The 27416-nt window shown below is 40.8% G+C and overlaps 1 protein-coding gene across 25 annotated transcripts in view; it reads left to right on the forward strand.

Moving 5' to 3' along the window:
* HIVEP2 (HIVEP zinc finger 2) overlaps positions 1-27416 on the forward strand; it is a 214846-nt gene that overhangs the window by 46009 nt on the left and 141421 nt on the right. For 12 of the 25 annotated variants that reach the window (XM_089333692.1, XM_070073481.2, XM_051855303.3 and 9 more), the window contains exon 2: positions 360-434. The exons of 12 other annotated variants lie outside the window; for them this stretch is intronic. The gene's annotated coding sequence lies outside the window, so the exon portion shown is untranslated. Of the gene's footprint in view, positions 1-356; positions 435-27416 lie in introns of all 25 variants that reach the window. One more of the 25 variants, XM_070073477.2, reaches the window with a different exon arrangement.

Genomic DNA, 27416 nt, shown 5'->3' on the forward strand with positions numbered 1-27416 from the left:
CTATTCTTTGTAAGTCAGTCTCCACTTCAGGGGAGAAGAAGTTTGTTTTTATCTCTTGAAGGGAAGGGATGTCTATATTTGACTGACTGATTTTACTATGGACTCATGGGTATTTTATTCTTTAAGTGATCAGTGCGCTCAGTTAATTTTCCTTCCCATGATCTGTTTCTACATCTTTACATCTTATTGTGCTGAGTACAGCGGTATTAGGTTTTATTACCACCTGTTTGCTTCTCCCATTTCCCAAACAGATAGATTCAGTTTTGCAGTACTGGCTAACCTTAAGGTCATTTTCATAGACACATTTTGATGATGCACTGTGGGAGGAGAAATCATAACGCAAAACTTCTTGTCAGCAGATTGGCGAATTTACCTGAGAAATTGAGACTCAAGATTATGAGACTGTGTGACTAGGACCGAAAGCAGATTTCCAGGTAGGAAATCAAAATTGTTTTCTTAAATTCCTTTGCACTTGATTTTGCAAAAGTCAAATAACCATTTTCGTGGGAGACGAAAAATCCAAAAAGGAGGGACAGGATAGATATTGAGGTTTTATTAGGAAATCACTTTGTGTTCTTTATTAGATTCTTTTATTTGATTTCCAAACAACAAGGTTGTAACTCAGCTTTGAAATGAGATCCAAGAGGAACTATATCTATATTTGCAAAAGTATTCGAGATATGATTTTGATTCTTGAAGCCTATTTGAAAAGTAATCAGAATATGAATAATATTTAGATTTATCATGTCAGAGAAAACAGCTACTGGTTATGGGAGTTTTTATGTGTTGCACAGAGTACTTATTAGGTATGCCTTAGTTTATGTTTTATATCTCTCATAAACTCCTCTAGATGTGAGAAGGTCATGTGCTGCCTGTTGGGAAGGGCAGGGGTGTGGGGAAGCTCACAGATCATAGTATGCCTCCATATTTTGGCATACCGATTTCACAAAAACAAGAAGCAGTTTGCCAGCAGCTTCCATGGTGGTAATGTTACAAGGAGGGAATTAAAAAATGCAGAGTGCACGAAGACAAGCAACTGGAAGTCTGAAATGCCAGTGGAGTTAATATTATGCAGTGATTCTTACCTCTGCTATTAGAAGTATAAAAGCAGTGTGATCCTCCCCTGTAAACTGCAGAGGCTACAGCTCCATGGCAACTCGACCTATTCTGTCAGAGGGTGTGTATACACAAATGCATTCAAAGCACAGGGTTGGGAGTTGGGGGGGGGGGGATGGGAGACAAAACCCAACCCTCCAAGTATTGCCCACGCATTTTTATGTGCATTTTATAATAAGGCCTTTGTGCGAGGAGGCCTGATAGAAGTTCATGTCAGCTGCCCTCTGGTCTTTAACATGATCTAGCCCCCAACACCCACTCCCTCATGCTGAGGAAGGGAAGCAAGAACAGGCAATTCAAGAATGCTTCTGGGAGAAAAATCTTCTCTCCCTCTCTTCTTGGAATGTCAACATAGTTATTGCTTTTCTGTGTCTCTGGCGGGTATTTGGCTGCTGCTTTTCACAGCCTCATGCCAGAGAGAGCAGTTAAATTGTAGCCTTCACGTGCATGGTGAAAAAAGTCTATATTCTCTGTGGGAAGGAGTGCTTTCTGTAGGTCTTCTGCTGTCCTGCCTTTTACGGAAGTACCTTATGGCCCCGGGGGGCGGCAAGTGATTGGCAAATTAAATCTTCCTGCCCACAGTTTCCTGGCCTTCGGCTCAACCCTCAGACACCACCTTTCTTCTCTTAGTATGCTTCATAGGCACACACATTCCCAGCAATCCTGCCAGTCCTTTGCTTAGTTTCTTCAGTCTGAAGAGACAGCATCATTACTTGACTATTTTTATGTGTGTGTTCCTATGCTGCATCTTAGAAATGATAGAACAGTCTGTAAAATGCTTACTTCTGCTGTGCTCCAATTTAGCTGATCCAAGAGAGGAGAAGAATGTTTTACTCTCTCCTGGTTAGCTCTGAAAATAACCTCTAGTAAGCCTTAGATCACTTTTTTTCCACCTAAAACTTGAGGTCCAACATCATTGGTTGTCTCCACTGGGTTCAGGGGTTGGGATCAAGTAATATCCTGTTCTGTGACCTTGTCCTTTCTCTCTTGAACTTAATCCCTGCCTCTAAACGCCATAGGTGGCTCTGGTGGTGCTGGGAGGAGATTATTGATGAGAGGCCTGGGAAGAGGGAGGATATTGTGTTCCTGAGAACACTTACATAGTAGCTAAATGTTTTCAGCTTACTCCATGAGCTACACTCTTCTAGACCTCATAAAGACTAATGAACTATTCTCCTCCCCAGCCCCCATTGTTTCTGCTTGGAACATTCTCCTTGCATTTACTCTTACAAATAAATGATCTGAAGCTAAAATTGTCCATACACATATAATTGGTTTCATTGTATAATTCACTTGTTGAGGCATTTTGACTTGCTGTTGTATGTGGGCCTGAGCATGTGAAAAAGAACAAGCTTGTGTCTCCCCCTGAGGAGCTAATTGTCTAGTGAAGACTCTGAACTGCATACATTGCAATGCATTGTGAAATGGGTTCCAGGAGAAGGATGCACCAAGCTTTTAGCTGTGACATGAAAGCAACACAGCAACTTAGCCTGAGGGGCTTGGGAGAGGAGTGAATGGTTGTGCTGCAAGAGCAGCACAGGGAGAACATTCAGGAAGATAAAACTCTGGCATGCAAAGGCTTAGAGTCATGGAAACAGCAAGGTGCTTCCCTGAGCGACAGTTCTTCCTGTGGCTGGATTACAGGGTTGGGTAAGAGGAGTGGCATCACAAAGGGAGGATCTGGAGAACTTGGCAGCGGTCAGGTCTTAGAGCCTACACCATGCTGCTGTGTTTGAACGCTATCCTGTAGGTGTGAGGAGAGACATGCTTAGATTTGCATTTTGCAAAGATCTCTCAGGAGGCATCACAAGAATAAATTAGAGGAAACCAAGCCTGGATTAGCAAGACATGGTGTGCAGACAATTAGAGTAATCTTCAAAAGAAAAAATAATAGCCTGAATTTATGCTATGATATTGAGATTAGTGTGTACAGGATAGATTGCCAAACTTGGGAAACGGTACTAAGTAACTGAGTTGGTTGAAGAGGTGGGGGGAAGGGAAGGCAATCTGCAGGACTGTAGCCTGGGACACTCAGTGGGCAGTGATGAACTTGCCTCAGCAGAGGAAGACTGGCAAGCCTTTGAGAAAAATAATGACCTATTATTCAGGTTTGTTCTATCTGTGGTCATGTGTGGTCTGTGGAAAGATCTCTGACTTTGGAATACGAAAGACCTGACTTTCAATTTTACTTCTCCAGCTTATTATCTGTGCATTCTTATGCAAATTACTTAACTTCTGGGATCCTTGGTTTCCTGGTCTGTAACATGGGGGTAATAATTACTAACTTGCAGGCTGTTTGTGATAGTTAAAGAGATAATCTATGCCAAGCTCCTGACTCAAAGCCAATTTTCAAAGAAAGGGCAGATTATTATCATCACCATTTCTGTAGGCAGAGATCAAGACCTGGAACCCAGTGGAGAGGCTGAAAACAGATTCAGAGTGAAGAGCCTGAAAGAGAACAGAGTGAGTCAGGGCTGAAGCCCTATGCCATTCAAGCCTCCAGAATCCTCCCTTGGGAGCTGAGTTGTGAATGACTGCTTGCGGAATTAGGGAAGGAAACATGAAAAAGCCTTATCCCTGACCTCAAGGATCTCACAGTTGATAGAGTGAGATAGAAAAGGAAATCCAAAGTATATATAGCTAGATTTTTTTTTAGGGTGTAATGTAACATACCAGAGGGAGCATCAAAATGTTTGTGGAAAGTGATATTAAAAGTTAATTTTTTTTGCTTTAGTGCAAAAACTTTTTTTTTTTTTTTGACAGGCAGAGTGGACAGTGAGAGAGAGAGACAGAGAGAAAGGTCTTCCTTTGCCATTGGTTCACCCTCCAATGGCCGTTGCTGATCTGATGGCAGGAGCCAGGTGCTTATCCTGGTCTCCCATGGGGTGCAGGGCCCAAGCACTTGGGCCATCCTCTACTGCACTCCCTGGCCACAGCAGAGAGCTGGCCTGGAAGAGGGGCAACTGGGACAGAACCCAGCGCCCTGACTGGGACTAGAACCCGGTGTGCCGGCGCCGCGAGGCGGAGGATTAGCTTAGTGAGCCGTGGCGCCAGCTGCAAAAACTTTTTAAATCCATGTATACAAGGGGTCTTTAAAAATGTGTGTTATGAAAAAAACTATGCGTGGATTTCAAAGTGTTTTTGCACCAAAATAATGTTGTCTTTCAGTTCCATCCTCCATGAACTTTTTGAGTAGCCTTGTATATACCGAACAGGACAGTTTAGTGAATTCTCACCAGCTGCACAGTAGATCAAAAGCCAGAACATGAGCAGTATTCCAAAGCACTTCTCTTGCCTTTTTCCAGTCACAAGGAAACCCTAACTTTTATTACCTATCTACTGCCCTAACTTTCAAAACCATATGCGTCTGTATTAGTTTTGCCTGTTTTTGGTACTTTACATGCACTGAATCATAAGCTCTGCTTTCTTTTGTGCTTGACTTTGTTCACACAGTGAAATGTCAGTGAGATTCACTCATGTTTTCTGTAATAGTCATTCATATACACTTCATTATATGAATGTATTGCAACTTACTCATTCTACCATTCATGGATTTGGGTTAATTTTTCATGTCCATTGGGTATAGCCTGTGGTGGACATGCTGGCTTTTGTATGTTCAGTCAGCAGTTGCTGCCACCTCTATTTTTGAAGTGTGTATGTCAACTGACACTGTTTCTGACAATGCATGAGGACCCCAATTGCCCCTAACCTGCTGTGATGTTTTAATCTTGCTCATTTTGACCATCCTGGTAGTTGTGTAGTGGTATATATCGCCTTGTAGCTTTAATTTTCATTTCTTTGATGGTTAGTGAGGTTGGGTTCCTTTTCATACAGTTTTTGACTATTGGAGACTTTTATAAAGGGCCTATTGTAGCAGTTTGTCCACTCTGTTGGGATTTCTGTTTTTCTTGTAGCATCAGTATTAGAAGTGAGGATTATCATAGAGAACTGTTCTAGCACTACAGTTAGAGAACACCACCATCATATTCCATGCCCCACGAAGCTTATCGTTCTGACCACTCCATCAAGAATGCTTGGATGTGCATAGAAAAATGAGATGACAGACAGCAGGAGAAGTAGGGCTCAGAAAGTGTTTTTGTATTGATGTGACCCCATTTTTATGTGCTAAGAAGGTGGTCTCACTGGAGAGGGAAAGCTAGATGATGACTGGGCAGAGATCTAGAGCAACTAGAGACCTGAGCTCTGGAAAGGACTTACTGTGTTGGAAACGTGTGTGTGTGTGTGTGTGAGAAGGCAGATTCAATTATCTGGGAAAACTGGGTAATGTTGAGGAACATGGGGACTGTTTGGAATTGCTTCTGGAGGAAGTGAGAGCAGAGCATTATGAAATGAGATGGCTCACCATCAGGGAGCTGGGAAGAGGGAGCTTTTTGTCTCCCTAGTTGGTGATTTTCCTCTCCACTGAGTAGGTGATCAAGGAACAGAAAGAGTGAGGACCCAAAGTTGAGTGGTTTTTAGGATGGATATGATGGCCAAGGTGGTGAATGAGTCTGGATGCTGGCAAGAGAAAGAATTAAGTGGTCTGGGGCCAGTGCTGCTGCATAGTAGGTTAGGCATCTGCCTGCTGTGCCAGCATCCCATATGGACACCAGTTCGTGTCCTGGCTGCTCCTCTTTTGATCCTGCTCTCTGCTAATGGCCTGGGAAAGTAGTGGAAGATGGCCCAAGTGCTTGGGCCCCTGCACCCATGTGGGAAACCCAGAAGAAGCTCCTGGCTTTGGATTGGCCCAGCTCTGGCTGTTGCAGCCATTTGAGTGAACCAGAGAATGGAAGATCTCTCTCTCTGTCTCTGCCTCGCCTCTGTAACTCTGCCTCTCAAATGAATAGATAAATCTAAAAAAAGTAAGAATAAAGTGGTTCACAATGGAGTTTAGACAGGATGGTGTAAGAAGCCTGGAGGAAGAGGAGGAGGGGAATAACAAAGAAGAAGAAAAGAACTGTTGGAAGGAAGGAGCTGAGGAGGTGGATATTTGTGAGGTTGAAGAACAAACAATATAGTGGGAAGCTATCATGTTAGGTGAAGTGACAAGGTAGACTGTAACAGCCTGTCATATTGACCCAAATAATTAGAAATGTAAGTAAATAACCCCTCAAAATAGGTCACACTTTAAGTTTTAATTTTTCCCTATACTGTCAGTAAATAGTTTTTTTTTGTTGTTGTTGTTGCTGCTGTTGGTAAATGAAGACTTCTGAAAAAGTTTTATTTGAGCGCTTTTTTTTTTCTGATATTAAACATTACTTGGTTCAATAAAGTGGTTTTTGATAATGAGGATTAATGGTGGGACCCAAATGGTCAGGTTTTGCCCCAAAATAAAACATTGGAAATTAAAATGTTACCTCAGTAACCTCAGATGCAACAGAGATCCCTTAAAACAGCTACACTGGGGAATCCTTGTTTGACACATGCTCACTTCTGCAGTTGTGTTTCCTCATTGCCATACATCTGAACAGAGACTTGAGAATTGTAAACTCTATGGCTTAAATTTAGTACATAGAGTGCCCTATACTATGTGAAACTCTCAGCTCAAGTCTAGAGAGTGAAGTTTACATTTTTATAAAACTAGCACATGCATATTGCCAAGTGAAAAAGGCCTTAGTGGAAGATTTCTTGCAGTATGTAGAGAATTTACCTGGGTAACTTACTGAAAATTGTAGATTTGGGGGCCCAGCCCTGGAGATAATGATTGTAGGCTGTCCATGGCTTCACCTTCACAAACCTACTGTTAAGCTTCTAGTTTTGCAAGATTGCTAAGATACTGGGCACCACCCTATATCATTTGGCCAAGAAACAAAATAAATAGCCAGAAAGCATAAATCGAATATAAAAGCAATGAGAAAGATAAGATTGAGGAAGACAAAAAAAAGTAAGAGCTTAAGTCCTGAAGAGAACTTTCTGTAGATTCCTTTGTTGTAAAAGATAAATTTCAGTGGATGCTAGATTGTATCATAAGTATTTTAAGATTACAAATGAAAAATATTGTGAAGTGTACACAACTGCATAGAAACAAATCAAAGATTGCTGAATTGGCTATGAATTCAAACTTTAAGAGTTAAAATGAAAATGTAGCTGTAACTTCTTTTTCCAACAGCCTTTTAAATTGTAATATGATGGATGTGCTACTTATGATGGGTATTGGAGCAGGACTTTTGTAAATAGCTAAATTTTGGATTATTTTATTTTTCTTTGATTATCAAATCATGCCAGTGAATTATCAGACAATGTTGATTTCCTATTACTGTAACCTAGTGTGGTTGTGAAGATTGAATGAAGTGTGGCTGTCATGTAATCTTTGGGGGTGGTGTAGTACAACAGTTGTGAGCACATACTTTGGCCACTAGAGTCTCTGAGTTCGCAGTGTTGTTCTGTGAGTAACTAGTTCCCTACCCTTGGGCAAATTGTCTCGATTCAGTTTCCCATCTGTGAAATAAGAGTAATAAGAAATAAAGTAGTAGACATGAAGCACTTGGGACATTGTGGACACTCAATAAATGTTATACTAAAACATAACTTCTGTAGTCAAATTCTCTGTTAAGAGTACCTAAAATTAGAGATGGCCATTTGGTGCTACTGGAGTGACTGTGTCTGATCCTGGCTCTGTGGAAGCAGCAGATGATGGCTCAAGTACTTGGATCCCTGCCACCCACATGGAAGACCTAGATTGAAGTCCTGGCTCTTGTGTAGTTGGATTCTCTTTCTCTCTCTTATAAAATATAAAAAATTAAAAGAAAAGGTACCTAAAATGATTATTCAAAATAGGACATATATGTATTATCTTTTTTTTAAACAAAAGATTTATTTATTTGAAAGGCAGATTTACAACAGAGAGAGGAAGAGACAGAGAGGTCTTCATCATTGGTTCACACCCCAAATGGCACAACAGTTGAAGCTGGGCCGATCTGAAGCCAAGAGCCAGGATCTTCTTCCAGGTTTCCCACATGGGTGTAGGGGCCCAATCACTTGGGCATCTTCTACTACTTTCCAGGCCATTAGCAGGGAGCTGGATGAGAAGTGGAGCAGCTGGGTCAGCAACTGGCACCCATATGAGATGCTGGTACTTCACCTACTATGACACAGTGCTGGGTGCAACATATATATTATCTTATAAAGTTATAATTTTCTTGTTTTTTTTTTTTCAATTCAAATCATGGAACACTGACTCTTGACTGCAATAATTTAGCTATAAAATAATGAGTAAGGCATGGCCCTCACCACATTGAACACTTAACCTTTGGGAAATTATCCTGTTGACTTGGTTTCCTTGGGTAGATATTATACTATGTTGGGAAATAGTAGAGATATCAAATGAAACTGTATTTTTCAGCAAAAGTGAAAGATAGTGCATAAAAGATGGAAGGGGATGTTAATGATACCTTGATATATTTGATTCATTTTTCAGCATAGCAGATCAAGCAAAAAGATGCTGACATTTTTTTTTCCAGAGCTAGATAAGGTAAAATACATGGAACACGGATATCAAAAGACCTGGGGATGCAAATGATAGGTCTACTGTTTATTGAGTATGGGAATATAGGCAAATGACTTACTTGTGTCTCATTTCTTCACCTGAAAGAGGCTCAGAGCCACCAGCATGAGTTGTTAGAATGGACTAATGTTTGTGAGGATGCTTTGTGAACTATAAGATGTTATTAATTTATATAATTTTATCATGATTTATATATGATAGGGCTTGTGGGTTTCTGAAGATCTATGACTCAGAAATGAGTATTTTGAATAATATGGTTTTAGTAGGATTACAGAGAACTTCATATTTTTCTGTAGTTACCTCTAGATCCATAATGGACCCATAACTTGCTGCAGAGAGTAGACCAAATTAAAAAAATAATAGCTGGGGGGGCTGGCGCCATGGCTCATTTGATTAATCCTCCAGCTGCGGCGCTGGCATCCCATATGGGTGCCCGTTCTAGTCCCGGTTGCCCCTCATCCAGTCCAGCTCTCTGCTTGTGGCCCGGGAGAGCAGTGGAGGATGGCCCGGGTGCTTGGGCCCCTGCACCCATATGGGACACCAGGAAGAGGCACCTGGCTCCTGGCTTTGGATTGGTGCAGCGCCGGCCGTGGTGGCCATTTGGGGAGTGAACCAAAGGAAGGAAGACCTTTCTCTCTGTTTCTCTCTCTCTCTCTCACTGTCTACCTGTCAAATAAAAAAAAAAAAATAGCTGGCAGATGAAACAGTGCTGAAGAGGTTGCACAGTTAGCAAGTTGTGGAATAAAACTGGACATAGGGTGCTTCTCGCAGCTTTCCCTGTCTTTCCTCTAAATTTTTCTGGCAGATAGGAAGAAGTACAGGCTTTGGAGTCAGAGCTGAGTGGAAATCCCTTCTCTGTCACTTTCTGCTTGTACTTTGGGCTAGGGGAGGGGAGTCACTCGTTGGGAAAAGTTATGAGCACTGGAGATGATGATTGTCAAGTACCTGCTCAACAGATAGCTGCTATACAATTTTTCTCATGCTCATACATTGTCAGATTTCAGAGACGTTTGCATTGCACATTTGCTGAATGGGTAGGAATACCACGGTGTTTTACTGAGGGGTTTCTGTGTGCCAGGCAACCAGAGAAACATATATGATGAACTCATTTAATCACTAAAATAACCTGGTGATGTAAGTACCACTGCTATTACACTGAGGCTCAGTGAGTGTAACTGACTTACCCAAGGTCACTCAGCAAGTTTGAGCTGGAGCAGGTTTACAGGTTTGGGGTTGAGTGCCTCCAGATTCTGCTTCATTTATTGTGCATTATTTTTGTAACTCCCTGGCCAATATGAGGATGTGGGATAGAGGCTGAAAAGACTAATTCTTTTCACGAGAATTATTTTTCCAGTGGAACATTTGCTTTCAGAATCCTCACCATTTTCAAAGATGGTCTTGGAAGGAGGCTGCACTCATCCCTCATGTAACTTCTGAGTGTGTTACGGAGCCGGGCTCCACTTTCCTTTTTTGTACAACGGAATAATTATACTTCTAAGGGTGGTAGTGAGCGCTAAGTGGGATGATAACGGTGGAGGCCAGTTCTGGCAACCGTCTCCATCTCTAATCTCTACTCCCTACTCCCTTCTTAAGTAGCAGGCTCATGCCAAGGGCAGAACCTTGGGGAATGCCTGCTGTCTTTTAATGTTTTCAGCCAATAGTATTATATGTTATTCAACACTTCAGTGTTTTCAGCCAATGATGCTCTATCACAGGCATATGATTGATCCCTTTGAAAGAGCATTAGACTATATGTTATATGAACTGTGTTTAATGAAGATCTATCACATCCATCTGGTCACTGATTTGCATCTTGTGTCTGGGCATGTTTGCATAGAACACAGCCCCTTTAAGAACCACTAGCCATCAGCAAAAATAACCTAGAGCAGCTCAGGTTACTGCCAGGCTGCAAACACTCTTTAGGGGTCAAGTTGCTTATTTCTGTGGCTCCTCAGCGGGCATGGAGGGAGAGCTTTCTCTGCACTAGCAGAGGTGTAGGTGTGGATTTGTGCACATGCTTTCCCACCTTCAGCTAGGCACTGCCCTTGACTGTGACTCTCTGCTGTTCTCCATGGTGGAAAGATTCTTGGATGGACCACCTAAATTGCTTTCAGTTAGTTGTGATTCTGTTGCTGGACCTGGGCACAAGTGCCTGTCTTCTCCCATCTACTCTGTGTTTCATATTATTTCCTTGAAAAACAAAATTAAAAAGATATTACAACCCATCAAAACAAATGAACATCTCCTCTTTCCAGAGTGAAGGCGTGGCGGTTCAAGGAGAAAAGGTCATGTGAGGATGTACCCTTTTTCTGGGACCTTCGTGCCTGTTCGTGCCTGTCTCTGGCAGCCTTTCTTGTAGAGGAGCATTTTCACTGGCTGGACATAGGCAAGGGATCAAAAGAATAAACAGGGCATAATCAGGACCTGAAGTTGAGTATAAAACAAACACAATCCAACTCCATAATCACGTCCAGTATTTCAATTGTGGAGAAGCAGCTTAAGAGGCATCGCAGTGTGTGAGAGGGAAGGAAGAAGCAAGAAGGGCTCAGATCATCTGAATGCTACTATATGAGCAGTGTAACAGAATTTTAAGTCAGGTATTATCTGTGAATGAGTCAAAAATCTCAGAAGGAAGGTGAGGTTGGATGAGTTGGTAGAAGATCCAGAGCTGCAGGTCATTCTTGTCCATAACTCTGCAAAGACGTGGTCAAGAGTCAAGATCTCTCCAAGCCCCAGTCTGTAAATGGAGATTGCACTACTTGGTATACCTGCATTATTATAAGGAACCATAAGGATTTGCTGAGTGAGTGTGGCTGAAGATACTTTTAAAAACTGTTATGTACTAATTAATATTAAATTATATATGTAGGCCGGCACTGTGTCTCACTAGGCTAATCCTCCGCCTGTGGCGCCAGCACCCCAGATTCTAGTCCTGGTTGGGGCGCCGGATTCTGTCCCGGTTGCTCCTCTTCCAGTCCAGCTCTCTGCTGTGGCCCGGGAAGGCAGTGGAGGATGGCCCAAGTGCTTGGGCCCTGCACCGGCATGGGAGACCAGGAGGAAGCACCCGGCTCCTGGTTTTGGATTGGCGTAGCATGCCGGCTGTAGTGGCCATTTAGGGGGTGAACCAACGGAAGGAAGACTCTTCTCTCTGTCTCTCTCCCTTACTGTCTAACTCTGCCTGTCAAAAAAGAAAAAAAAAATTATTTATGTGTACATGCATGCACACGCACACACACATGCATATGAGATTTGAGGTGTAAAACCAGATATTTTGCTGAAACTTCCATGGAAAAGCATGAATAAAACCTGAGTTCTCCTTAGGAAACTGGGAAATTCCTGGAAAATGACATGACAAGAGATCTAGACTTGGAGCAACTAACCTGATAGGTTTACTTACTTACTTTATTATTCCTTTACTACCACATGGAAATAATAAAATTCTCAGTCTTTCTTGACATTGTCATGAAGATAACTTTAGGGGCTGGTGCTGTGGTGTTATGGGTAAAGCCGCTGCCTGAAGTGCCGGCATCCCATGTGGGCGCCAGTTCAAGTCCTGGCTGCCCCACTTCCAATCCAGCTCTCTACTATAGCCTGGGAAAGCAGTGGAAGATGGCCCAAGTCCTTGGGCCCCTGTACCTGCGTGGGAGACCCAGAAGGAGCTCCTGGCTCCTGGCTTCAGATCAGCTCAGCTCTGGCTGTTGCAGCCAATTTTGGATTGAACCAGAGGAGGTAAAACCTCTCTCTCTCTCTCTCATTCTCCTTCTCTCTTTGTGTAACTCTTACTTTCAAATAAATAAATAAATAAATAAATAAATCTTCAATAAAAAAGAAGAAAATTTTAAGAATATGAGCATAGGCAAAAGCACTTTGTGTACTGGAAAGCACAGGATAAAATGAACTATTATTACCAAACCCTGTCGAGGGCCATGGCACATGGTATTATTAAGGAGAAGGGTCATATACACAAAAGCAAATTTCAGCATTATCTGATCTTGGTATCAGATAAAGATTGTAGACTACAGATAATGATGGTAACGAAATGAGTCATTTTATTGTAGTTTACAAATGGAAGTATAATCATCCTTGTATATATATTTTAAAGTTGATCTTTCCCTATAGTCATTTGCGCAGATTTCAAGACCTACACATGGTATTCTTCATATTTATGGAACATTGTTTTCTGTAATAATACAAAATATGAAGATTGAAATGTTACTTTTGTGACTTTCTCAGTTACTCCATTTGTACTAATATTTATATATTTGATTTATCTCATTTGATTATTATAAATTATTCAGGAGTTGTAATTAATATTATTTGACAAATGAAAGTCAAGTGATTGTCCTCAAACCTCATGGAATGTATGTGGCAAATCTGGGATTTGAAGCAAGTTGTTCAGGTCCTTAATCCTATGCACTCGGCATTGTAGTCTTTCTGTGTTATGCTGGGAATTCCATTCTGTGGCCTGTATTCTTCATTCAGTTTTTAAAATTCGTGCATTCGTTCAACATGGATGCTCCATCATAGAAGGAAACAGGACACATGACTGCTTCTATATTAAATGAATTTATATTTTAGAAGGAATGCAAAGCAGGTGCATTAATATACAAACAAACACACCAATGGAGCGATGGTATGAGTTAACTTTCTGGGTGTAGAGGAGCTGATTGGGAAGATGCTCTGTGTGGAGCTGTGTTATTTGATCTTCTGTACTTCCAAAGCTGTATCTGTTTGAATAGAATGGATTGTTTTATTAGTTTCAACTAGTGATAGAGCTAATTTGCTTTACTACTTTCAACTAGTGATAGGGGTAATTTACAAAGTGAAAACAACAAGCACTTAGGACTGATTTCTTTAAACAGAAACAAGACATAGACCCTAATTAATACTGATCCATGAATTCTTGTGAATAAGACTGATTTGGGAGAAAAGGAAAAAGATAGGCATGTAAAGAGGGCTCTGCTGATTTCGAGGTTGATGCTGCTGTGCCCTGTCTGATAAGGTAACCCCCAGTCTCATGGAGCTATTTAAACTTAAATTAATTAAAAGTAAAAAATCAGTTTCTCAGGCATAGTAGCCACATTTCAAACATCAGCAGCTAAATATGACTAGTGGCTAATACTGGACAGTTTATATAGACTTGTTTCTAGTAGAAAGTAGCAAAATAGATCATTTTTAAATTTTAAAAAAATATTTAGTTATTTGAAAGAGAGAGAGAGAGAGAGAGAAGAGGAGAAGGGAGAGAGAGAGAAGAGAGAGAGAGAGGGAGAGAGAAATCTTTCATCCATGATTCACTCCTCAAATGGTCATAATAGCCAGGGATGGGGCAGTCCAAAGCCACGAGCCAGGAGCTTCATCTGGGTTTCCTACATGGGTGGCAGAGACCCAAGCATTTGGGTCATCTTCCATTGCTTTCCTAGGAGCATCAGCAAGGGGCTCGATTGGAAATGGGTAGCCGGGATGTAAACCAGCATTCATATGGGATGCTGGTGTCACAGGTGGCAGCTTAACCTACTGTGCTACAACGCCAGCCCTGAAATAGGTCATTTTTATGTCTTTTACATATACTTGTATATTCTGCTGTCCATTCACACCTTAGACATAATAATAACTGGCATTTATTGGGCACTTTCTTCATAGGTGCTGGATATTTTAGTAGGCACATAATATATTTGATTCTAGTTTATCCTAACACAGTTTTGTAGATGGGAAGCTAAGGCTCAGACAAAGGTTTTATGTAATTGCCTAAATTATGCTAGGGCTTTGGGTTGATCCCTGTTTTCTTTGATTTCAAAGACAATACTCCTTTGTTTTACAATATTTTCTTTTTATGTAGTCCAGTTAGACCACATCAGGAGATAAAAATGTCAATGCTGTGTCTTAGCATTCAGTTCACTTAAGCTCAACAAACATGATAGACACTCTGCTGCAGGCTGGAGATGTAGTAATAAGTATGAGCATGATACAGTCTTTGACCTCATGGAGCTCAAAATCCAATAGGGAATACATATATATATAAAAGAATAGTTATGATATTATAGGATGATGTCTGATCCAAGACTTGGATCATACCTCCCAGAGCCACTGAAGTGTTTTGGTGGCCTGAGTACCATAGTTAGTACCATAGTCAGATATTTGAAAAAAAAATATATTTAGTATTAGCCAGTTGGACTCAGTTTAGATGTTCCCAGTGTTGCTGGTGACATCCAGGAGCCAGTCAAACCTGTGCCTTCTTCTCTCCCTCAGGCCGGATTAGGGTATTGACTTTGGCCACATCATTGTCATAATTTCACATCCTGCTTGAACTGGTGTTTGTTAGCTCTAACATCCACAATGAATGCAAGCATACTGTTGTCTTCTGTCTTCTTCATGGCGGATTCAGTGGTCAGGGGAGCTTGATCTTGGCATAGTGATCAAGCATATTTTTTCTGGGTGTACTCTTCCAAGAGTATTGGCTGTTGCTCCAGGAGGTATAATGTTTTGGCTGTTAGAAGGAACCAATATGTGGGTGTTGTGGGGATCATTAGTGTGTGTGTGTGTGTATGTATTTGTAGGTGCATTTCAGACTGGGAAAGGATGAATATAATGACTTAATTGACCACAAGCCTATAGAATGTCCAGGAACTATTTACTAAATGAAAAAGTCTGCAATTAAGCAATGAGATATTTAAGGCTATAATTTTTTGAAAATTAAATATCAAACAAAATCCCACCATTATTTGTGACTAAAAAAAAGAACTAACCTGATAGCCTGTGATTTGTCTGTCTTTGGCTGGGCAATGGATAGTGAGCTAGGAATATATTTTCCCATTGTTTGGCTATAGTCAAAACTTGTAAAAGATTTATTAATATGGTATTCTACTAAATACAAAGAGGATTTTAAATATAGTTTTAGGGAGCTTAATTTTGAAAAAGCACTTTTTTTTTCAACATTGCCTTTTATGCTATCTTGGGTATACCCCCTCCCAATTCTGATCAGATAATTGAACAATCTGGTTTTAGATGTAGTGACTAAGTGATTGCATTCTTTGGTATTTCAAAAAATAAAAGTTAGCAAATGATTTCCAAAATGTATTCTGGCATTTCTTAATCTTAAGCAGCACTGTGTTTAACCTCTTCATTGCACCAAACAATGTAGGAAATTATTTAAATAACCATCATGATAGCATAGTTTCTGATCTATGGTAAAGAAGTTCCGTTTTCTTTTAAATTGTTCTGTTACTGGTAAATTTATCAGTCGTGGAATCATTAAAACTAAGAGTGCTGAAGGAAATAACTTCTTATGGAACTCAATCCATATTTCAAATTTCAAATAGTGTCTGCTTCAGAGACTGGCAATGTTTCGAAGTTATCTGAGGATCTTCAATTTAGACTTGACTTGCATAGACTACCATGACTGAAGGCTGTCAAATGAGTGAAGCAGGATGAAATATGATTATTTCTGAGTGCCTGAGGTAATTTTAAGCTCATTAAAAGCATGATCTTCTGTAAAATCAGGTAAATATTTTTGTAGGTTAATGCACAAGTACATTCTTTTTTTTTTTTTTTTTTTGGCAAAAAAGACTATGCCTCATCATCTTACTTTTTAAATCTTTTCTGTTTCTTGACTTTTTATTTATTTTTTCCAAATAATTGAATAATGAAGCCTTATGGTATGAGATGGACTAGGTTTTAATTTGCTTTGTTATCTCCCATTTTATGTAAGGAATTAATGGCTAAACTGTTGATGCTTAGAACACTGTGATCTTGATGCGTGGTGTGAGGAGGTAACCTGTGTGTTCTTTAGAATTGCTGTAGCAGTGCTCAACTAGGGGGCACCAGTGAACATTTCCGCTGATATTTTGTAAACTAGGCCGCATGCTGTTGACACATATGCACAGGAGAGAAACGTGAATGCTTTGTGAAATCTTAGTACTAAAAATAATTGCCACCTGTATTTATAGCAGTGTTGTCATACCTGAGAAAAGTGGTGGAGAACCTAACCATACAGGAAGAAAAATGTCATCTTGTTAACTGTGGCTGGAGAACTACCCTCTAGAAGTAAGCCCTGGATAAGTCTGTCCAAAGTTAGAGCATGTTGCTAATGGGTTTTTGCCAGTTGTGTAGGCAGAATAGTTAATAATTAAGTCCTGAGATAAATTCTGCCACAGAGAAATATTCTATGGCTAATAATTTGCTGGGTAACAATGAAAATCTGTCCACTATTAGGAAAGGATTGATAATTAAGACTAAAAAATAGAGGCTCACGAGTAAGGAGGTGTTCAAGTTCTGAGACAGTATTTTAGATTCTGTCATAGCCAGTTTTCTTCATTGTTCATTGTGTCAGCACATTTGCTGAAAGGAAACTAGGAAGAGACCATTTTCAGATACCCAAATATAAAGATGTAGAAAAATTCAGCATTTTCTCATATGAAAGTTCTGTGAAAGACCTGCCTTGGCGGGTGGCTGTGCATATGTTTGAGTGGGAGGAAAAAGATAACGGATGCCTTGGAAACTACTAAAATTGTTGCACATGTAGAAAGTTATTTTTCTTTCCATAAAATCAAAAAAAAATTCCAGGATTTCAGTCTCAGTTGACATCTTCCTTGTCATTTACTGATTAAAATATTAGCACATAATGCTTTATTGATTGATTAATTCGTGTGTTGAACAATAGTAATGCCTGTGTATAAGATAGCATATATAGTAGGTATATCTAACACGTATGCCTGTTATTTCTGTAAGTGATCTGACCAATCCTGGGAAAATACGGCTGCCGATACAGTGGGCAACATGTCAGTTTCTTTGGTTAAACTTATAATTAAGCTTTACTTTACTTAAAAGCATGTTTTAGAAAGATAGAGATGCAGAACTGCAATTTGTGTTATTTTCTGAGCATTTATTTGGAAAGCAACTGAGACTGTCTTTCCTTGGTCTGATGAAGTGTTAATGTTTGGGGGCTGTGCATTAAAAGAGAGGCATCATATGAGGGAGAACGTGAGTAAAATAAAAATTCTGTGACATTTTATAGGAGAGCTGGTGGTGCTGTAGAATGCTTATAAAGTTGTGCTAAAATTTACTAAACAGCTGGTTATTGCAGGAGCTTATTTAAACCAGCTATTTGTGGTTATGTCTGTTGAGGAAGCTTAAACTTCAACTTTCTCCAGCCACTTAACTGCAGCACGTTGACTTCAGGTCTCTTGTAAGAAAGTCTAAATGTAGGCTGTTGAATAATCCCTTTGAGGGCCCTGTAACTATTTTTATGCCTGGATATGCGTCATCAGTGGGTATTTTCTCTGGTGACTCGCTTACATCAGGTCTCCTACCATACATTCTATCAGTGAGGGACTTATGATTGATGGGAAGCACGGCTGTTGTTTAGCCTTATCTCTGACCTCAGCGAATGGACAACAGGAATTTCCAGGCTGTTAAATTCTCTGAATGCTTGAAGACAGGGGCTCACGGTGTTGATCAAGGCAGGTAGCAGAGTGATTATTCACCAGCAATGATGGGGGAGGGACAAGAGGAGAGAAGGGACGGAGCAGGAGGGGCAGGGAGGGGGAATTCCTTTTGTGAACAGCGGCAGTTCTGGCTCAGCCTGTTCCTTAGCCCTCCTTGGTGGCTGTGTGCGCGGAAAGGTGCATTTCCTGGACCTGACAGAGTGGACAGTCAGACTCTTGTCATGGGCGGCTGGCTCGGACAAACTCCGCAGGGTTGACTCGAGAAGGCATTGGGTTCTCGTGTATTAGTTAAGGTTTTGCTTTTCAAATCGGGCAGATTGATCCATGGGCAACTTGAGCATTCTGATCATGTCTGAGAAGAGAGATTTTGAATTTAAAGGTGTGCCGGTTCGTGATTGTAGATAGGAAAGTAGTGCTGTGGGTAATCTAGCTGATGCTTGGGAATCCATCCGGAAGTGATTTTTAAAGTTCACTCGCACTTCATTTTGCACAGTGCATTTGTGAGTGTGGAAATGAATTAGAACTGAGTATATAAAGATGTTTTCTAATTTTTTTCCCTTTCCCCACGTCTTTCCTACACATGTGTGAATAAGGTTCCTATAATGAAATTCAGTCCTCAGCATTTTAGCAACTACATTTGCTTTTGGATAAGTATTTATCTCCCAAACTTCCTCCAGGCTGTCTTCTCAACTCATCTTCCTTGTCTTCCTCTTCCTCTCTCTTTCCCCAATGCTATTTTGTTTGCAAAAGTAGTTCCTGACCTCTTGCTGAGCTCAGGGAGCCACAAATTCCAGCCATAGGGTGAGGGACACATGGAATCAATCAATGGGCTGTATTTTGCTTGTGTTTATAGGCTATGTTTTCAGTTTTTTAAAATGATGATTAAACAAAATTAAGACGCTCCTTTTAGTGTAATGCCATTACTTCACTTCATTTAGGTAAAAGATTTTCTTATCTTTTCTAGTTCTTTATGAAAAAAATTTTTTCACCAGTTTTATTCTGTTTTCCCCTGGTACAATGTCTTTATCCTCTTCATTTAACAGGTTACCAAGGTTACTTGCCACTGGAACTTCTTTCCCCCTAAGGAACCAAATTATGAGATATATCCTAAAGTCTGGTTCCCTCAAGCAGATGTTGTATAGGATTAAAAAGAATACCCTAGTAGAAAGATAATTTATTCCTATCTGTTTTGTCACATATAGTTCCATTAAGTGGGCATGAACAATTATAATTTTTATTAACCTCATTTTAAGTTAGCTTGCTTAATGGTAAAAGTCTGTTCCCTAAGTCATGTTGTTTCAGTTTTAGCCATTTAAAATTCAAATGATCAAAGGAGTGAGAAGAATGAAGCTTACCTACAAAAGAGCTTTCCTTTCAAAAACTTGCTTCTGGAATGGGCAGGATGACTCATGACAAGCAATTTATGATTTGAAATTTGTGAAAGATTAAAAATCAGAACTCCATGAATTTTGAGTCATTAGGAGTTGAATGAATTAAACCTTCATCATGTGTCTAATTAAAAGAAAATCATTAAAATATTGGTGAGATCCATTGTTTATGTTTCCTTCATTGTACTGTCCCCCAGGGGTCATTGGTGACTAGCTCTGCTGTGATCCTAAGGGCAACGTTATGTGCCAAAGACCCACTCAGGAGTTAGTTCATATGCTACCATTCTTCTTGGCCCTACATTATAAGAGATGTTATTAGAAGCTATAAAATTCTTCTTCCTTTCTTTATGCTGTTATGGGGAGGAGTGTGAGGGCAGAGCCAAACACGTAGGAGGGTTCTGTATTCTTCATTAAAAATATATTTCACAGAAGATTATAGTTTGTGTGGGAGGGAAATAGCTGCTTGTCTATTGATTGCATTGTGTGTATTCCGTATAAGAACTATTTGAGTTTGGGCAGGACAGCCTAGTTTTGATCATATGATGGCTGCTTCTGTTTGGAGAAGAGAATTTAATTTCAAGGCTGCATGCTGATGGACAACAGTAATTGTTCCTTTTTTGGCAAAGCTTAGCGTGGAATCTGCTTTGGTATTTTTATAACTACCTATGCAGATCTTTTCTCTGAAACATTTTCTTTCACCACATGCAGAGCTTTTAGTGATCTTAAAACTGTGAAATTCCAAAGGTGGGAAATCTAATGATGTCAGTGTATGGTGCTATGTGAACCTAAGTTAGCAAAATCCTTGCTTGAGGCGAGACCTTTCTGAGTGTGAGAGAGAGCAGATTCCACACTGTGTGCAGATTCCACTGTGTACTTGGTTTCTATGGAGGCACTTTTATTACTTATGTATAATCAGACTGTCTGAGTGTAGTATGAGTGATTGGCTTATCAGCTTTGGTAGGTGCAGCCAGTGGAGTTTCCTGGTTAATATGTGATCCTTTCATTATAGTTCCTGTTATGTTGCAGGTCTTCTGAAGAAAGATGCAAATGCTAGAGACCAGCCTAAAACGTTGTGATAATGTGACACTAAATTTTACCATTTCCTATGAACATTACTCCAGTATTACATAAGCAGAAAAGAGAAGCCCTTAAAATTACCTACAGTTAAAATGAACCTGACAGTGTCAGACCAATTGATGACCCATTTATAAAGCTCAATCTAGGAAGGTATCAAGTATTTTGTTTGGTAAATGTTTCTTCTCCTTACCTGTGTAGATAGTGAATTAATATTGGATGACTTCTTAGTTTTATGAATTCTTCTTGGTGATTAATCACATTGAAGTTCTTCCATGTTTACTGTAGATATTTTAAGATGAGGACTGAGTCCTACTAAATGAATGGGCTCTGTGCTCAAAATCACCCACTGTATTTACAGCAGCTAGTGGCAAGCTCTACTGCTGAGTGCTTATCTGCTGGGACTTAGGCTCTGACCTTACCACAGGTATGACACCAAGTGAGAGCCTGGTGTCTCTGGGCAGAGTCCTTTTGTATCTCTGATAAGGGTATCAAACTCTTGTAATTAGTTAGGGCAGCTTTTGCAGCTTTGACTGTGTTGTCTTAATCTCCCCTGTGACAGAGGTTGGCCCTGGCCCCCAGCGACTGATACTTAGATCCACCATAAGGAGCTCAGGTTTCTACAACAAGATGTCATCATCTGAGTCAGCAGGGTTAGCAGCTCATGCTCAGTAGTGGCCTTAGGAAGGCCTGTCACAGAGCAGGAGTTTGGGCGCTCTGCAAGAGACACATATCATGGGGGAGATATGGTTCTTAGAGAGACAGATATACTTTAGTGGAAATGTTTCGTTCTACTGCTTTCCCTTGGGAGAAGACATAGTACCTATAAGAGACGGAGCTCTGTAGGTCTGACTGTCCTGAGAGCTGAACTCAGGACTTCAGAGGCCATGTTTTTGAACACAGATATTGGAACTCAAGTTCACTAATTTTCACCAAAGGTGTTTGTCTAACTTCACTCAGGTTCAGTGATACTATCTGATGGCCTCATAGCTAGAGGAAGCCCTGAGTATCCTCTATCTTGTGTAGGGGGATTCTTGTTATGTCTCAAATGGGTTATATTCTTCATGCAGAATTTTATTTAAAAATGCAGGCAGTTGGTATAATGGTTAAGTCACTGCTTGAGATGCCTGCACCCAACGTCATTCTTGGAGTCTGGGTTCTGCTCCTGATTCCAGCTTCTTGCTAACACAGGAAGGCAGCAGTGATGGCTCAAGTATTTGAGCCCCTGCCATCCATGTGGGAGATCTAATTTGAGTTCCGGGCTCCTGGTTTCATTTGGGGAGTCACCCAGGTGTATGTCTCTCTCTCTCTCTGCCTTTCAAATAAAATGAAAATAAGTAAAGAAAAAATTTTAAATATGCTTCCTTTCAGTTGTTTTACTGGACACTTGAAATTCTTGACTTGGAGACTTATGGATATTTAAATAACTAATTGCCCACAACTGCTTTATTTTCTATAAAATCGCAGTCTGACCCCTGTGGTGAACTAAGTAAGGCCATCTCCAAAGTTGCTTCCTTCTCTGTTATTTAGGTTGCACTTATTTGAGTAGAGAGGTATTCATAAAGCCACATGGCATGGTCCACTGAAGAATTTATCTTCCTTCTGAGGGAAAAAGTTAAAGAGAGCTAAGAATGTACTCGTATAGTACCAATGAACAAGAATCTATGCACTGTCACTATAAAGCATAAGCTAAAAAAAAAAAAAAAAACTTCTGTTCTCAATTAGCTTGAGTCAAGAATGGGGAGAGAATGGTGTATGGCTCATGTTGGATCCAATCACAGTACTAGAGATGGCAAAGATGACTTCACTTGAAACCCAGTGGTTCCAGGAATGAGGGTCCCAAACATGGAGAAAGGAAAGACCGAAACTGCTGGGGAGGAGATAGATTTTATATGAGGGTACTTAAAAAGTCTGTGGAAGGGGCCGGCACTGTGGCATAGTAGGTAAAGCTGCTGCCTGCAGTGCTGGCATCCCATATGGCAGCTAGTTCGAGTCCTAGCTGCTCCACTTCTGATCCAGTTCTCTACTATGGCCTGGGAATGCAGCAAAAGATGGCCCAAGTCCTTGGGCCCCTGCACCCATATGGGAGACCTGGAAGAAGCTCCTGGCTCCTGGCTTCAGATTGGCCCAGATCCAGCTGTTGCATCTAATTGGGGAGTGAGCCAGTGGATGGAAGATCTCTGTCTCTCTCTGCCTCTTCTTCTCTGTAACTCTGCCTTTCAAACAAATAAATAAATCTTATGAAAAAAAGTTTGTGGGAAATGGAATTAAAAGATAAGTTTGTTTTGGTGCAAAAGTTTTCAAGATCCTCTCATAGTTTTCCATAACACACATTTTCTCTGACCTTCTTGAAGATCCCTGATATGCGTCAATTTCAGAACTACAAAATAGACTTGGTTCCTTTTTTAACAAACGTTTTGAAGTGCTCTCTCTAACTGCTCTGACGATAGGGGTATGAGGAACCTACAGTTGGGATTGTGACCCTGAGTTGTGTATGGGTATGATGGGTGGGAGGAGTCAAGGTAGAGCTTAGTTGTGGACTGAACTTGGCCTGGAGACGAAGACCCTTAGGCAGGTCTGAGGGGGTGTAGGCCAGTTTTCCCTATCTGTAATGAAAAGCTTAAGCAAAGGTTTCTCTTTTATGTGGAAAACTGTCTCAAAGGAAGGGGCCAAATGCCTTTAAAGGTGCAAGCCTCCAGGCCTCAGAGAACCTGGGCTTTTAATGGCAAGTAAGGATCTCCGAGAAGAGAGGCTCCTTTGTCATCAATGTAGGCCACGTTGGTGACTGAGTCTGGTGGCAAAGGCTTCCTGTCAGCTCCACTTGACACTCAGCTGTCTGTTCCCACGGGAGGGTCCGATTCCCCCCTGGCCTTTGTTTCTTCTCCTTGGAATTATGTTTTTGGTGAGACTTCACCTCCTGGGGTGGGATACGAGTTGTGGGAATTTTGGTCCTGGTCAGAATAATCATCTGAAATGTCTTCATATTCTGCTGTGTTTGCTGGTGGGAACTGGTCTCTATTGGAGAGAGAGCAAAAAGGGAATATGAGAGCTGAATTTTGAATGCTGGGAAACATTCTTGCTTTGGGGACAAGAAGAGCTGAATCTAATAAAGGAGACTAAGAAGTGAGAGGCGGAACCAGCAAAAGTGCAGTAATAGGAGAGATGGATTATCTTGTTAAAATATTATCAATTTCCTTCATTTACAGTATACTACAGATGTTCTCTCTGATGGATCCTGTGCATGCTTCTCTGGATGTAATATTAAGCCAGACATAGTCATGTCCACAAAGAGTTCCTTGGAATTGAGATCAAAGCCCAGGTGGTGCTATGAGTGATGTTTGCTGTGATTCCAGCTTAGTCCAGGGAAACAAGGATAGCAGCCAATGAGTGGAGGTACTGGTGAGCCCCATTTGGAGAGGGCCATGAGAGGATCAGATGAGGAACCTGAGAGTGTCACTGAGATGTATGACTTTGTGTGCCCGGGGTTGCTGAAACAGCTGAAGTCAGATGGCTTGGGATGGGTGAGATTAAGGGACCACAAGTGAACGTAAGGGCAAGGAGTCACTTCAGCAGCTGTGAGAAGTGAAAAGATGGAATGAAAGGAGTCTGGCATTAGCAAATAGAGATCTGAGTTTGCAACAGAGGAGAAGGAGCAGGCCCACTATTGGAATGTGAGTAAAGGGCTCAAGTGGTTGGATGGCGGAGTTTATTCTAACCGTAGCTCATGGGATAATCATCTCCAAGTCACTATGCCTCTTAGGTGCAGCATCCATATTCTTCCTCAGAAACATCCTCGACTGTGTATTTCAGCTGCCCCTACATCATCACACCTAACCTACCACTACAGCTTCTCAGACGGTGATCAGTTCCTCATTCCATTGCAAGGGTCACCTTCGTAAAATACCATTTTTAAAAGGTTACTGTGCAGATTTGAAGCCTTCACTGTCTGCTCGTTGGCAACAGGTAAAAGGATATGCTCCTCTACAAATGAAGAAATCTCCATTTTCATGGGATTGAATAATTTACTGAGCTTCATATACATCATGTGATTGAGTGCTTACAGAGCGCATATGGTGAGTAAAGTGTCTTTGTAGATGTATAAGTGACATAATAAAGGCTCAGTTTGGTTAAGTTTTATGCTCAGGGACACACAGTTCATGAGTGGCAGAGCCAAGATCAGATGTTGGACCTTCTGAGTTGGCGTACAAGATGCTGTGTACCGCATGATGTGGCATCATCTCCATTTTAACACTAGGCTTTCTGTGATCAGGAGCTGTGCCTTCGGTCCCAGTAGGATTGCAGAGAGCTCGCAGCGTCCCCACAGTCTCTTTTCTGTCACCACTCAGGAGTTGTGATCCAGGACTGTCAACTGAGACGCATTTCCTGGCTGATTTTCCCTTAGATTGGGAAAAGCCTGTCTCCTGCCAGGACATCTGGGGAGGCACAGAAAACACTCTGTACTTCCCTGATGTCATCCTCAGTGCCTGCCTGCCTCATATGGAACTTGGAGAAGGTTGTCACTGACTGGTTTATGGATGGATTTTTTTTTTTTTTTGACTGCTGCCAGAACTGTCTCTTTCTCCTTCAACCTCTCTCTCGAGTAAGGTGTACCTCAGAAACAGACCGTGAATTGCTGTCTAGAGGAACTGCTGTCTGAATACTTGTTTCAAAATGTACTCAGTTTTTCTGTTAATGACTGTGCGAATTGGTTAACCATTTAGATAGAAACCATTTTGGAAGACACTGTATACAGAAGGGTGCAGAACTGTGCTTTGAAATACATGTTAAATTTAGGAACATTTGTTAGCAGTGCAATGATTAATGAGGCTGTGTTAACATGAATTTAGAGTACACTCTGTTTCTGTCATTTTCTTGTTGCACTGAAGCCACCGTTATTTGGATTTTGATGGATTTTTTGGAGGCAATTTCCTGCATTAAAAGTTTAAATGATATTAAAAAAGCCTGACAATTGTCTAGAATATTATATTGCACGAGTGCTCTGTTGCCTTTTCAGCTGTTCTTAAACCACTCCCCCCAACACACACAAATTCCAGCATCTGTTTCAAAAATATGACTCTGCATCTTCTCAGTCAGTGTTCCATGAAGAGATGTATCTTTCCAGTGGTCCAAGGCTAAGGAAGAATGATGGGAATACTTTTTATAAGCCCATGTTACACTCATTGTTTTCCACCTTTGCAATGGTGTATTCTTCTTGGGAACCATAGAAGAGTTCTTCAATGCTGAGGTACTTGTATCTTAATTTTCAAGTGCCCTTTGTATGGTTGAATGAGAAAGTTGGTAAATGTATAGGGTAGGAGTACAAAGGAATCAACTGCCAAACTCTGGAATTCTTTCCCTCTTTCTCTAGTCAAAGCTGGAATGATATCTGTTATGGAGAAATGAGGTACAATTTGGACTTTTGTGATAAGACATTATAGGAAAGCAACTAAGTGTGTAAATTCTAAATAGTGTTCAGTGGAAATATTTGTGAAATGGACTGTCAATCTTGAATTGTTGATGCTATATGATTTATTTTTTAGGTAATTAAAAAAGATTATTCATTGGAATTCTCATTGGAAAATCTGTTATATTATGAGCATATTTTATTCACTGGGCCTTAGTGACAATTAGCTGGCCAGCTAATAAAAACTGAATAATTAAAGAGATTATTCTTAATGAAAAATAATTAGTTATACTTGTACTGTATGAGTTTACTAGTATGCATGTTGGACTGCACACTAAATTTTAAAAATTTAAACTTACGAAGTTTTAAAAGAACAGTTTATATTTTAAGTATAAACAGTAATAGAGGTAGACTGCTTGTGGAATCTGGTGACGAAGAAAAGAAATAGGCAAAATTCATACTTTTGTAGGTGCTGTTATGCTCTCTTTTTAGAGACCCCATATGATATACTCTGTAATTGAATTTTTCAAAAAGTGCTTAGTTTAGTTGTATTTCACCATGTTGTTTTCTCCTGCCTGTGGAATGACTCTGGGTATCAGTGGTGCTCAGTTTGAAATCATTCTAACTTGCTCTGGCCTTGTGTATTCTTTGAAGGTGCCCTGTAGCGTATTCATTTCCATTTTTGGCTCCCAGTGATGCAGGCTGTCATCACCGCACCTGCGCACTAGGGACTCGTCTACCTTGAATTGATCTTGTACGCTACTCTCAAGTTAATTTTACAATAACTGTCTTTCAGCACCCCTCTTCCCTGCTCAAAATTCTTCAGGGGGTCTTTATTGTCCACAGGATGAGAGGCAGCTTAGAGTCACAAAAATAGCACAGGAAATGGAATCCACAGACCTGCTTTCAATTGTTTGGCTTTTAACTTGCTTTGTGCCCCCTGGAAACATTAAAAATCTTGAAATTCACCTATATTTACCAAGGATCTCAAGTCCCTCACCTCCTATATATCTTGCCAAAGCCAGAGACCATTCTTTTTTTTTTTTTTCTTTTGTGACATTTGCTTCTTTTTTTTAAACATTTATTTAATAAATATAAATTTCCAAAGTACAGCTTATGGATTACAATGGCTTTTCCCCCCTATAACTTCCCTCCCACCCGCAACCCTCCCATCTCCTGTTCCCTCTCCCATTCCATTCACATCAAGATTCATTTTCTTTTTTTTTTTTTTTTTTTTTGACAGGCAGAGTGGACAGTGAGAGAGAGAGACAGAGAGAAAGGTCTTCCTTTGCCATTGGTTCACCCTCCAATGGCCGCCACGGCCGGCGCGCTGCGGCCGGCGCACCGCGCTGATCCGATGGCAGGAGCCAGGAGCCAGGTGCTTTTCCTGGTCTCCCATGGGGTGCAGGGCCCAAGCACCTGGGCCATCCTCCACTGCACTCCCTGGCCACAGCAGAGGGCTGGCCTGGAAGAGGGGCAACCGGGACAGA

Source organism: Oryctolagus cuniculus, chromosome 5, assembly GCF_051225735.1.
Source record: "Oryctolagus cuniculus isolate XC-2025 breed Fujian yellow rabbit chromosome 5, ASM5122573v1, whole genome shotgun sequence".
In the NCBI taxonomy this organism is placed as follows: Eukaryota; Metazoa; Chordata; class Mammalia; order Lagomorpha; family Leporidae; genus Oryctolagus; species Oryctolagus cuniculus.